General features: G+C 60.9%; 1 long non-coding RNA gene across 2 annotated transcripts in view; it reads left to right on the top strand.

The window, feature by feature from the left end:
- Positions 1-10355, top strand: part of LOC145534302 (uncharacterized) — a 29710-nt gene extending 19355 nt beyond the window's left edge. For both annotated transcript variants that reach the window (XR_014074443.1, XR_014074444.1), the window contains exons 2-3: positions 6247-6440; positions 7068-10355. This is a non-coding gene — a long non-coding RNA (uncharacterized LOC145534302). The remainder of the gene's footprint in view (positions 1-6246; positions 6441-7067) is intronic.
- Positions 10356-11755: the final 1400 nt, after the last annotated feature.

Raw genomic sequence — 11755 nt, 5'->3', positions numbered from 1 at the left:
GCGGCGAGGACACGGCGACCGGCCCGCGGGGGCAGACCGGGGAGGACCCGACCCGCGGCTCGGGCGAGCGCACCGGAGCGGGAGCGCGGCGGGAGGCTGACGGGGAAGGGTGGGAGTCCCGCTGCTCGCTCCCCCCTCGACCGGCACGCGACGACGTCGGCGGCGGACGGGCGGCGGCACGGGCCACGGATCGGGGCCGCGGCAGGCCCGGGAGGCGAGACGCACCAGGGCGCGGCCCCGAGGAAGCAGCAGACGGGGGAGCGGACCGAAGCGGACGGACGGACGGAGAGGGGCACCGACGAGCTGCGGCCGCGTGAGGCCAACGCCGCGCGAGACGCGGCGGCGGCGCGGAACCGGCGGCGGAGAGGTGGGGTGGCCGCGCGCCACCGCGAGGAGGATGGCTCGAAACGACCCGGGGGAAGCGAGTCGGCCACCGGGGCGCACCGCGGGATCTCACCGCCGGAGGCCTCCCAGCACAGGGGCGGTCCCGCGGCACACCCGGGGCGGCGGACTGGCCTCTCCGGCCCCCCCCACACCCCCAAGCGGAGGGTGGGGGAGGCTCCCCTCACGGGGGCTCGCGCCCACCGCCACCTACACACACACACCCAGAGCCGCGGCCGGCCCGGGAGAACGCTCTCCCGCCTGCGTACCGGCGTGCCCGCCACGGCCCTCACTCGCGCGGCCCCGCCGCGCCAGGCCCCTCCCCTCACTTCTCTCAGGGACTCCGAGGGCACTGCTCCGCCCGGGGACGACACCCACAGGAGGCGAAGCCGACTCGGTCCCAGACAGGGGGGAAGGGCACGCGGGCGGTCGCACGCGCGGGCCGAGGAGGAAGGCCGGCAGCGGCGGGGAGGGGCCGGCAAGCGCGCACAGCGACGGCCACGGGACAGGGGGCGCGGGCGCCGCCCGGGGACCAGAGAAGACCACCGGGAACACGGCCGGGCCGCCAGGAAAACCAGCGCGGGATCCCACCGCCACCCACACACGAGGGCGGTCCCGCGACGCCTGGGACGCCGGCCGGCCCCGGCCGGCCCCGGAGCGGAGTCCCACGCCCCGGCCCCGCCGCCAGGGCCGGCGGCGCCGTCCACCCGTCTCCTCCGCCCACCCTCGACGGATCCGTCTCTCCATCTAGTCTGACCCCGAGGCGCCACATCCCGGGGACACGCTCTCGAGCGAGGCGGCCCAGACCGTGCCCGCGCGCCGCCACCGGCTCGGGGACGAGGGCGGGCGCGACGGACTCCTCCTCGCCACGGCCGCGGGGCTGGGGAAGCCGGGGCCGACCGGGCGTCGCCCCCCGGCCCTTCTCCTCCTGCACTCACACCGCGGGGGCGGCCGCACGCACGCGGCGCACGCACGGTTCCCCCCCACGTGCCGGACACCCGGCGGGGCCCGGCGGGACCCTCCCCCGACTCGGCGGGGGGAGGCGCGGGCCGCGGTAGGCAACGAGCGGCACACGGCCCCACCGCGGGGCCGGCGCACCCATCCCCCCTCACAGAGGAGAGGTGGGGGGATTCTGCCCACGTGCTCTGGCAGTCGCCACGGCGGCTACACTGCGCACTCAGGAGGGGCAGCGGCCGGGGGCTCCGGTACCCCAGAGGCTCCCTCTCGGATCGCTAGAGAAGGCTTTCTCACCGAGGGCGCGCCGTCCCTCACCCCATCGTCTCTCCTTCGGGCCCACGGAGGCGCTCCACGAGCCGCCGATCCTCGACTGGGCGGGAGGGGTCTGCGGTACAGGTAAGCGGACGACCACACGGGAGCGTGTGCACGGTCGGGGCCGGAGCACGGCCCGTGCCTCCACGACGAGGCAGCACCTGCCCCCAACGGAAGAGGCGAGGGGAACAGGCACGCCTCTCTTCCCGTCTCGACCCCTCCCCCCAACGAGAGCCACTCGCGGGACACACACACACCCCACCGCGGTGGGGGACCCGAGGAGGACGCCGGGTTAAGGGAAACGACACCACCGCTCGGCCTCAGGCACCTGAGGGGGCGACCTGGAGCGCTCCAGGGGCACCACCGAGGGTCAAACGAGGCACGCTCACCCACCCACGCGGGGCGCGCGGCGCAGCGGCGGGCACAGCCCTCCCCACCGCGGGGAGGGCCGCTCGCGGGACACGCGCCGAGAAGGCGAAGCGAGAGCGTCCGCTGTGTCCGAAGACCGACGGCCTCACTGACGCCCCGTGGAGGGGGGGCGGGCAGGAGACCGAGAGTCAGGGCCGGAGGCCGCACCCACCCTCCCGCCTTCCTCACCCTCCCCGACGGGCAGGGGGAAAGGCAGGCGAGGGGCCCCGTGGACAGACCGAGAAGACCGCACACGTTCACCAGGAACGCCCGTCCCTCGTCCGGCACGGCTTAGGCCCGGCCCGGGAGAGCACGACCACACCACATCGATCCGTTGAGCCGAGGGGGAGGGGGGAAGGCACGGTGAGGGCAGTCGCCGGAGGGGCCCGCTTTAAGCCTCACCGGCCGCCTCCCCCCGCCACACCTCACCTCACCTCACCTCAGGCGACAGCCGCCGACGACCCCAGGAGGAGGAGCTGCCTGACACGGGGCACGGAGCCTACAGAGCGGGGGTCGTCCCGGCCACCACCGGGCGCCCGCAGCGGGGGTCACACAGGGTAGAAGACCCACGGCGCCTCGCCCCGCCGCCCTCGGGTCGCCCAGAGACCGGAGGTGGCGCCACGGGTCGGGTCTGCCAGACACGCCACGCGGGAGCCGACGCACAGGCCCAGGCCGGCGGCCCAAAGGCCCAGAGCCCCGCGTGCGTCCAGAGGCCCAAAGTCCTCGGCGGCAGACGCCGAGAGAGACCGTGTCGGCACTTACCTGGTGGCAGAAAAGGCCCATTTCGGGCGACAAAATGACAGCGCCCGACAGCGGGGCCCACCCACGACTGGCAGGGAGGGACCTTGGCACCTTGGCACCGCCACCTGTCCCCAGCACTACCCCAGAAACACCAGGCCCGGAGCTGTCGGGGGTCATCTGGTCGACTGGGGGGGGGGAGGGGGGCGAAGGGGGCGCCCGGTGGGCGAAGTGGGGGCGCAGACGCCAAGGGGGAGGGAGCTGGCCGGGGACGCCCTCCCCCTTCGCCCGCACGGGTAGGTGTACCCGTCCGTCCGTCCGAGTCTCCGAGCGGGGGTTTGGCTTCGAGTTGCCAAAGAGAAAAACGAAGAGAGACCCGCCGGCGAGGCGCCTCCCACGAGACGAGCGGGCCCCAACGAGGGACCACGCCCGGGGCCCCAGACCGTCCTGTCCGGGGCACCCAGGACGGCTCGAGCCGGTCCCTGACCTCCTGGCCGTGATTCAGGGAGTTGGGGAGGGGTGAGAAAGCAAACCCTCCGGGGGTGGCAAACCCTCCTGAAAGGGCGGGAAAGCAAAAACCTCCTGAAGGGAGACGCAAACCCTTCTGAAAAGGCGAACAGCAAACCCTTTTTGAGGGCGGGAGCCAACCCTCCTGGCAGAAGAAGGCAAACCCTCCTGAGGGCGAAAAGCAAACCCTCCTGAGGGAGGCCCGGTCAGGCCACCCCAGAGCCCGGCTCTGGAGCGCCGCCGCCGCCGCGACGGCCACCCTCCTCAGAAACCTAGAGAACCAATCTCCGGCGACAGCAGGACGTCCCTAGGCCTCGGCGCCACCGCCACTGTCGCTGCCAGCAGAGCCGGTCTCTGAGAGCTGTGCCCTCGGGCCCGGCGGCTGAGTCACAACCCTCCTGAAGGTCGCCGAAGCTCCAGAGGGGAGGGACACTATAAAAGCGGCCGCCAGGTGGCTCCTGACAACCGGCTCCAATGTCCCGAGGACGGGTCGCTGTCGCCGGCCGCCGAGGACGCCACAGCGCCGGCCGCCCAAACGCCCGAGCTCGGCTCGGAGCCGCCGCCTCCGAGAGACGCGACGCGACGCGACCCCGGCCGCAGAGGAAGGGAGAGGAGCTGGGAAATAGCTCCCCAGGAGGCTGCCACGAAGGAGACGCGCTCCCCCCCCACCCACGCGATTCCAGGCTGGTGGGCGGACATTCCACGGAGACGCCGGCGGGCGGCGGGGCTCGGGGCGGGGACGGCCGAGAGAGGGGCACCAGTGACATCCCGGGCTCCCCCGGGCCCCCTCCCCCGAAGGAGGGAGGGAGGGAGAGAGAGAAGGGAGGGAGGCAGGGAGGGAGGGACCGACCGGCAAAGCGAAACCAGGCAAGCGCTGCTCGGAGAACAAAGCAGGACTTCTCGAAAGCAGACACAGACACAGACACGCAAGCCCAGGAGCAAGAAAGGAAAAGAAGGAGACACTCGGACCCCCAACAAGAGAAAACGAAAGTCAACCTGTGTCGAGACCGTGATCAAGTCCAACGACAACAAACACAAGCATGCGCCGGTGGGCGGGGAAAGTGCGCTTGAGGTCAGGAGAACATGGATTTCAAAATAACTGGCCACAAACACCGGAAAGGAAAGGCGGCCGGGCGGCCGGGCCGGGCGGTCGGGTCTGGGGTGGGGTGGCAGGGCTGCTGGGGGCGGGGGTCGGTGGCGGGGGGGGGGGTGGGGGTGGGGGGTGGGGGGTGGAGGAAACGGGAGCACCTAGAAAGAGGAGGAGACTGTCGGCCGTGCTGAGACACGGAGACATCACACGGCTGGGGACCCGTTCCTATCGTTTGCCCCGGGGTGTGAGAGAGACTTGGCCTCCCGTCTCCTGGGATTTCATCTCCCCAGCAACAACGGTCAGGCAAGCTGTCGGGTGTGTGTGTGCTGCGGGGGGTTGGGGGGTTGGGGGGCGGGGTGGGGAGAAAAAAGAAGACGCCTTTCAAGTGAAAGGAGGGAGCGTAAAGGTCACTGAACCCTCTGACAGCGGCCTTCCATTTTCCACACCAGTGACACGTTCTCCCAAGTCGCCCGGTTCCAGAAAACGCTTTTCGGAAACAGAATCCTCGGGGCCCGCGAACTCCTTAGGAATCCTCGGATGAGCTTCCGGGCCAGGCTATACCGTAGGCAGCGCGCTTCCCCTGAAGCCAAAGCCACGGGCTCCAGAGGGCCACGTCCAAGAAGCTGATCTGGTACGGAACCCGATGTCTTCTTCTCTAGGACACTTCTAGCAGCAGCAAGAGTGCCAGTTTGTGAGAATCGAAGGTGAAGCCGGCACGATGTAAACCCAGCGATGTGAGCGGTCAGAGGCCCATCTAGATTCGAACTCCAGTGCTGGAGGGAGGGGAGCAGTGGGGACAGGAGGGTGGCCTGCGAGTCCGCCGTCCTGTCCCCACTCCCCGTGTGAACATCCGCCCCGTGGAAGGTGTCGAGGAACCTCATGACCTGACCTACGGGGTGAACCGTCGCCAAAGACAAAGAATTCCTCCAGCCAGGCGTCGTCCGCAGCCACGAACCCCTTCCCTCCGTCGCCCGGCCTTTCAGAATGCCACGTGGAGCCCTCTCGAGACGTGTGGGGCTTGGAGGTATGGGCCCCCGAATTCTCCTCGCCCGGCCCTGCAAGAAACCATCCCGGGCCTGCCCCACATGAAGACTTCTCGGGCTTTTCGGTGGACCGGGCCTCCCAGGGTGCCCCTGCACCCGGCACCCTGCGACATCCCGAGAGATCCCACGGAGAAACGTCTCCGGCCACTCGCGCGGCATCTGCCTCGCTGGCGGGCGCCCCTTCCAACCTCCCCAGAGATACGTGAGCACGGACGCTTCTTCCCCATCTGGGTCCCCTCACAGGCTCTGTGAGTTCCTGCGGTTCCGCACGCCCTCGACTTGGCTGTGGTTCGGGGCTCTGTTCTGTTCTGTGTTTGCTCTCCGGCCCACGTGATCTCTCTGGCTAGGGCACCCAGGAAAAGCGAAAAGAAATCGAGTCCGTGTGAGTACTATTCAGGCATCAAGTGGGGATACCTACCAATGACCTCTAACGTGGATCCACCAAGATGGCGGCCGTGTGGGGTTCAGGAGGATCATTTTGCGTTTTCTGGGGGCGCTATTTGCTCTCAATGATTTCACGTGCCTTTTGGGCATGGCTCACGGAGATGGGACGTGAAGCAGCAGGGCAGCCACATCTGGCGTCTCGGCCTAGCTAGGGCGGCTCCACGAGTGACCTCTCGGAACCGGGGCTGAGACCGCCATCCCTCCCCGGGCCCCCCTCGGTGGCTGGGTGTGGGGGGGGGAGGGGGAGGTTTCGGAGGGGAGACGGGAGATCTGGGCTTGTGGTTGGGGGCGCGCGGGGCCACACGTGTCCTGTCATGATATTCCTGCAGCGCTCCAACGAGATAAATATTATTCTCTATTCTGCAGATGGCTATCTGTACCTGAATGGAAATGTATTAGACTCTTGAAATCCGAGCCTTGACGAGGGGTGCGCCCTGTACGTCTCGGGCTACAGGCAGCATACGGAAACTGAAGATATCAGGAATCACGTATAAAGGTTAAAGTCAAAGAAACGGACCTAGTTCAGGGGCAGACTTAGTCTTCCTCGCTGCAGCCTCAAGGTAAACGCTGGGGGTACCCAGTCTATTCTTGGGAAGATACAGTGTTTATTTTAACTGTTGCCAGCAACGCAGCTTCTCCTCTGCCGGAGGTGAAATTGAGATTTAGTTCTTGCAGCTAGTAGTTCTTTTTCAGAACATCTATCAGGAAGGATCCGAATAGCTTGTCATGTCCCTGAAAGTATACTAGAGAACATTTGGTTCAGTTCTCGTACCCAGAGACTGGGGAAATTAAGGTGGCACTAGAAATCGCACCTTTGGGTTATATAGTATCTTTGCTGGAAAACAGGCTGCTCTGAAACTCTAATTGTATCAAACAGTAGCAGGGATAAGAAGTGCATGATCCACAAGTTTCAGTAAAGCTGGCTCTCCCGCTCCTTAACATTATATACATTGTTAACAAAAGTTTAGAACTGGACACTTGATGGCAACAAAGAGGCATCCTGTTTGGCGTTTCTTCGGACTGCAGCCGGGAGAGGAGCAGAGCCGACTTGTTCAGTCCCCGGTCCCGCTACTCCTAGGCCTTTCCTCACACTTGATCTTGGATGCTCTGGGGGCAGGTTGTGTCTGCAACAAGCACTCGATGTGTCCGGAAGCACTGAATCCTCTGTTCATTGACTTTGTTCCCAGGACTGTCTCAGGAGGTGACGATGTTTTCCCATGGGGGAATCTGTGTCAGAGGCTTGCCAACCATACTTTCCACGTGGTTCATGAAAAGCTCGCCCGTCGCCGGTCACCTGTCAACTCACCATCCGTACGAGAGTCAGCACCAACACGCCCGGCAGAGCTGAGCGTCAAGAAGGGGTTGCGTGGAAAGAGATTTGTATGCTTGGTCCTGGTCCTGGTTATAGACAGAAAGTATCAAGGGGGAATAACTCCCAGAATAAGTAGGCTTGCCTGGAATGCGAAATAGTGAGAAGAGGCCTCGCGCTTGGAGGACGGGTCAGAGCTTTAGCCACGGGAGAGTGAAAAGGAAAGGCCCGGGAAAGGGCCGTGGGGCAGGGGACGGTCTGAGCCCAGCACCAGCGGTGAAGGACGAGGAGGCACCTTGAAAGAACGTGCTGTTCGGAGGTTTGTGGTAAGAGCACACCGGTGCTGCTAAAGATGAGGCTTGTGGAACCCAGATAGTAAGGAGGAGCCAGAAACAGGCCAGGAAGGATGAGAATCCCGTGTACTGAGGACCTGCACTTCACCAAGCCCACAGCAAAGGGTGCTGTCTAGATTCAAACCCAGTCACTTGCGCAAACGCCGCTCAGCCACCTCCTCATCTACAAGGCCGACAGATACTCGGTGCGTGAGGTGCGTGTACGTACAGTCTAGGTGGACGGCACTCACATATCAGGCAACCACACAGCTAATACATGCTTTGAAAGAACCAAGAGTGAGCTGATAGCTTTTTCTGGATCTGCCTATAAGCAAAGATACCGCTCGCTGCATACTGTGGATCTCGACTCCTGTCTCACGTCTCCATGAAGCCGTCAGAAAAGTACTGTTCGTGCTCCCTCTCAGGCCAGGAATGACACTTCAAGTGTAACGTGCTCACGAAGTCCTCAGAGATTCATGGATTTGAATCGAGAAATTCCACCTGGTCCTTTCGCTCCCGATCCACTCCTGCTCTCACCACTACTACCACACGGGTCAGACACGAGCGAGTTCCCCTGAATTAGCTTGCACACGTGGGGGTGGAGTTAGCTTTCGGCACACGGATATTTAGAAATTCCATGGCAGTAGGCCAGGTATTCACATTATGTATCGGATATTCGCCTAATTTGATAATAAGAGAGCCCGGGCCTCAGGCATAACTTCAGGCCGATTTTCCCTCCAACGGAAACAGCTCAGATGGGCTGGCAGCCCGAGAGAACGAGCAACTGCCACTAACAGACTGAGACACCTGTGGGCTCCCTCCATGGGGAGACCTTCTGCCAAGGCTTCTCCCTCAAGGGCCGTTACCCAGCCTGCGGGCATCAGCTGAGGAGAAGGGGAGGTGGGTGCCCCGGAAACCAGCCGCGCTCGAGTCAGTCTCCCAGGAGCTCTCGTTCCAGCTCTGGACGCTCACTCCCGGGCCCGGGTTCTCACTCCCGCTTTCAGATGGATCCCAGGCCCTTCTTCAGAGAAGTTCCTCCAGATGAGTCCCCAGCCACCAGTGGGCCTCATTCGACCTTGCGGGACCTCCCTCCCCTTCTGAAGCTAGGTTCCGTCTCTCTCTTCACAAAACTTTAAGTCCAAGATGGATTGTTAACAATGACTTGCCATTTCCTTTTGTTCTCACCATTATTCTGACTACTTGCATTTAATTCCGCTCACCTTCGGATTGCTTGTGACACTCCAGGCCACCGAAAAAAAGAGAGTTTCTGTTCTGGGCTCAAAGATCCTCAGGAGGCATTTGGGCCTCACTTTACCTCTGCTGGAGACAGGAAGGTGGCAGGTGACCGGGACCTGCCAAGAGCAGAGCAGAAGCTGTGCCCCTGAGCAGTGGTGCCTGGCTCTCTCTCATTGGTCGCAGAGGGTCTGCAAGATTCGAGGGGGTTCCTGACGGCCCCACCATGCTGGTGAGCCGTGTCGTCTCATCTCATCGGGAATCTGACCCCGCATCGGCAAGCGTAGCCATGTGCCCTCACCCTGAGTCTCTAAACCCTTCCCAGACCATCACTCGGCCCGCCTTCTCCTCTCAGGCAGAATGAACCTGGGCTTCTCTCCTGGGACAGGTCATTCTGTGTCATGGGATGTCCTCTTTACTCCTATTGCCGGCAACAGGAGTATTGATGTGCTGCTCATAGGTCAGAGACTCCTCATTCGTATTACCCAGAGGCTTTTCTTCAGTCAGTAAATTTTGTTCCTTTGAAGTCAAAGGGATTGCATTGCCTTTGAAGACTATCATTTCTGACCTAGTCGCAAACCGTCTCTTTTGAGGAACTTCCTTAGGGTTCCAGGGATTAAGACAGTTTGCTTCCATTGCAAAGGGCACAGATTCTTTCCTCGATTGCAGGATCTAGATCTCCCGTGCCTCACACTGTAGCCAAAAAGGTATATTTTAAATATAAGAGGGCCAAGCATAAACCTACTACTTTCCCTTTCCATTATTATGATAATAATCTAGTTCTCTTCAAGGCAACACAAATGTTTCTTACTAACTAGAAGGATCATGTCGCGGAAATTATAAAGAGAAAAACAGGGAATTACTTCATGGTATCTCACTACATCCGTCTCTGATCCAACGTACGAAAAATCAAGGAAGTCCACGTAAAGTATCATCTTTAAATAGAGCTCTCCACTTTGAGAGAATAGAACTAAACTCATTAAAACTAAGTTTTCCAGTATGTGGCTGCTTTGAAATCTTGCATCCAACCGACAATTCTGGAACCTATGATAATTCAGAATTGAGTAACCGATGACACAAACACTCTACTAGTCAGGGGGACGTTTTGGATCGCCTGAGTTCTAGGTTCTCAATGTTATCAAGCCAGACACAATCTTCACGGTTTTTCATAGATCCTGTAATATCTTTTTTAAAATTTCAACTTTTTTGAGGTACAATTGACATATAAAATTGCAAGAAATTGAAATATGACTGTGGTGATTTCACGTGTTTACGATGTGAAAGGATTCCTCATCCAGTTAATTCATATCACCTCACATATTTCACCTTCTTTTTTTTTTCTTCCCTCCATCTTTCCCACTTAGATTTTATCTTCATAAGATTTCATTTATACAAAACATGTCAAAAAGATTGCCGTGTTTTACATTAGATCCTCAGACTCTATTCATCTTATAGCTGAACATTTGTTCCCTTTTACCAACCTCTCCCCATAGCCCTAGTAACCACTTTTCTACTCTCTGTATGAGTTTTACTTTTTCCGGGAGGCACTGTCAGAGCCAGTCCTGAAATTTCCTCCAATTACAATTCTTCTCTCAGAGTCATCAGTCCATTTTGTGTTATCTTTCATGTTTTACAAAATTACTCCTAACCAGCAATGGAGCAGGTGTGGCAGGCAATGAGCCAAGAAGATTTACAGGGTGGCATCCACTTACTGTGGGAATTAACCATGGCATTGATCAGTCTATCAACCTAGAAAGAGATAACTGGACATTGCACAAAAATTTGCTTATTTCTTTGTAGAAGTTTGGCATTAAACTAAACCCTTAGTTTGGGATGGGATGGGGTGGGGTGGGGTGGGGTGGGGTGGGGTGGGGGGGTGGGGGGTGGAGGAAACGGGAGCACCTAGAAAGAGGAGGAGACTGTCGGCCGTGCTGAGACACGGAGACATCACACGGCTGGGGACCCGTTCCTATCGTTTGCCCCGGGGTGTGAGAGAGACTTGGCCTCCCGTCTCCTGGGATTTCATCTCCCCAGCAACAACGGTCAGGCAAGCTGTCGGGTGTGTGTGTGCTGCGGGGGGTTGGGGGGTTGGGGGGCGGGGTGGGGAGAAAAAAGAAGACGCCTTTCAAGTGAAAGGAGGGAGCGTAAAGGTCACTGAACCCTCTGACAGCGGCCTTCCATTTTCCACACCAGTGACACGTTCTCCCAAGTCGCCCGGTTCCAGAAAACGCTTTTCGGAAACAGAATCCTCGGGGCCCGCGAACTCCTTAGGAATCCTCGGATGAGCTTCCGGGCCAGGCTATACCGTAGGCAGCGCGCTTCCCCTGAAGCCAAAGCCACGGGCTCCAGAGGGCCACGTCCAAGAAGCTGATCTGGTACGGAACCCGATGTCTTCTTCTCTAGGACACTTCTAGCAGCAGCAAGAGTGCCAGTTTGTGAGAATCGAAGGTGAAGCCGGCACGATGTAAACCCAGCGATGTGTGCGGTCAGAGGCCCATCTAGATTCGAACTCCAGTGCTGGAGGGAGGGGAGCAGTGGGGACAGGAGGGTCGCCTGCGAGTCCGCCGTCCCGTCCCCACTCCTCCTGTGAACATCCGCCCCGTGGAAGGTGTCGAGGAACCTCATGACCTGACCTGCGGGGTGAACCGTCGCCAAAGACAAAGAATTCCTCCAGCCAGGCGTTGTCCGCAGCCACGAACCCCTTCCCTCCGTCGCCCGGCCTTTCAGAATGCCACGTGGAACCCTCTCGAGACGTGTGGGGCTTGGAGGTATGGGCCCCCGAATTCTCCTCGCCCGGCCCTGCAAGAAACCATTCCGTGCCTGCCCCACATGAAGACTTCTCGGGCTTTTCGGTGGACCGGGCCTCCCAGGGTGCCCCTGCACCCGGCACCCTGCGACACCCCGAGAGATCCCACGGAGAAACGTCTCCGGCCACTCGCGCGGCACCTGCCTCGCTGGCGGGCGCCCCTTCCAACCTCCCCAGAGATACGTGAGCACGGAC

Source organism: Giraffa tippelskirchi, chromosome 14 (genome assembly GCF_054371585.1).
Source record: "Giraffa tippelskirchi isolate mGirTip1 chromosome 14, T2T-mGirTip1v1.2.pri, whole genome shotgun sequence".
NCBI classification, from domain to species: Eukaryota; Metazoa; Chordata; class Mammalia; order Artiodactyla; family Giraffidae; genus Giraffa; species Giraffa tippelskirchi.
Note: the sequence above shows the minus strand (reverse complement) of the source record. Positions and strands in the feature narration are given on the sequence as shown.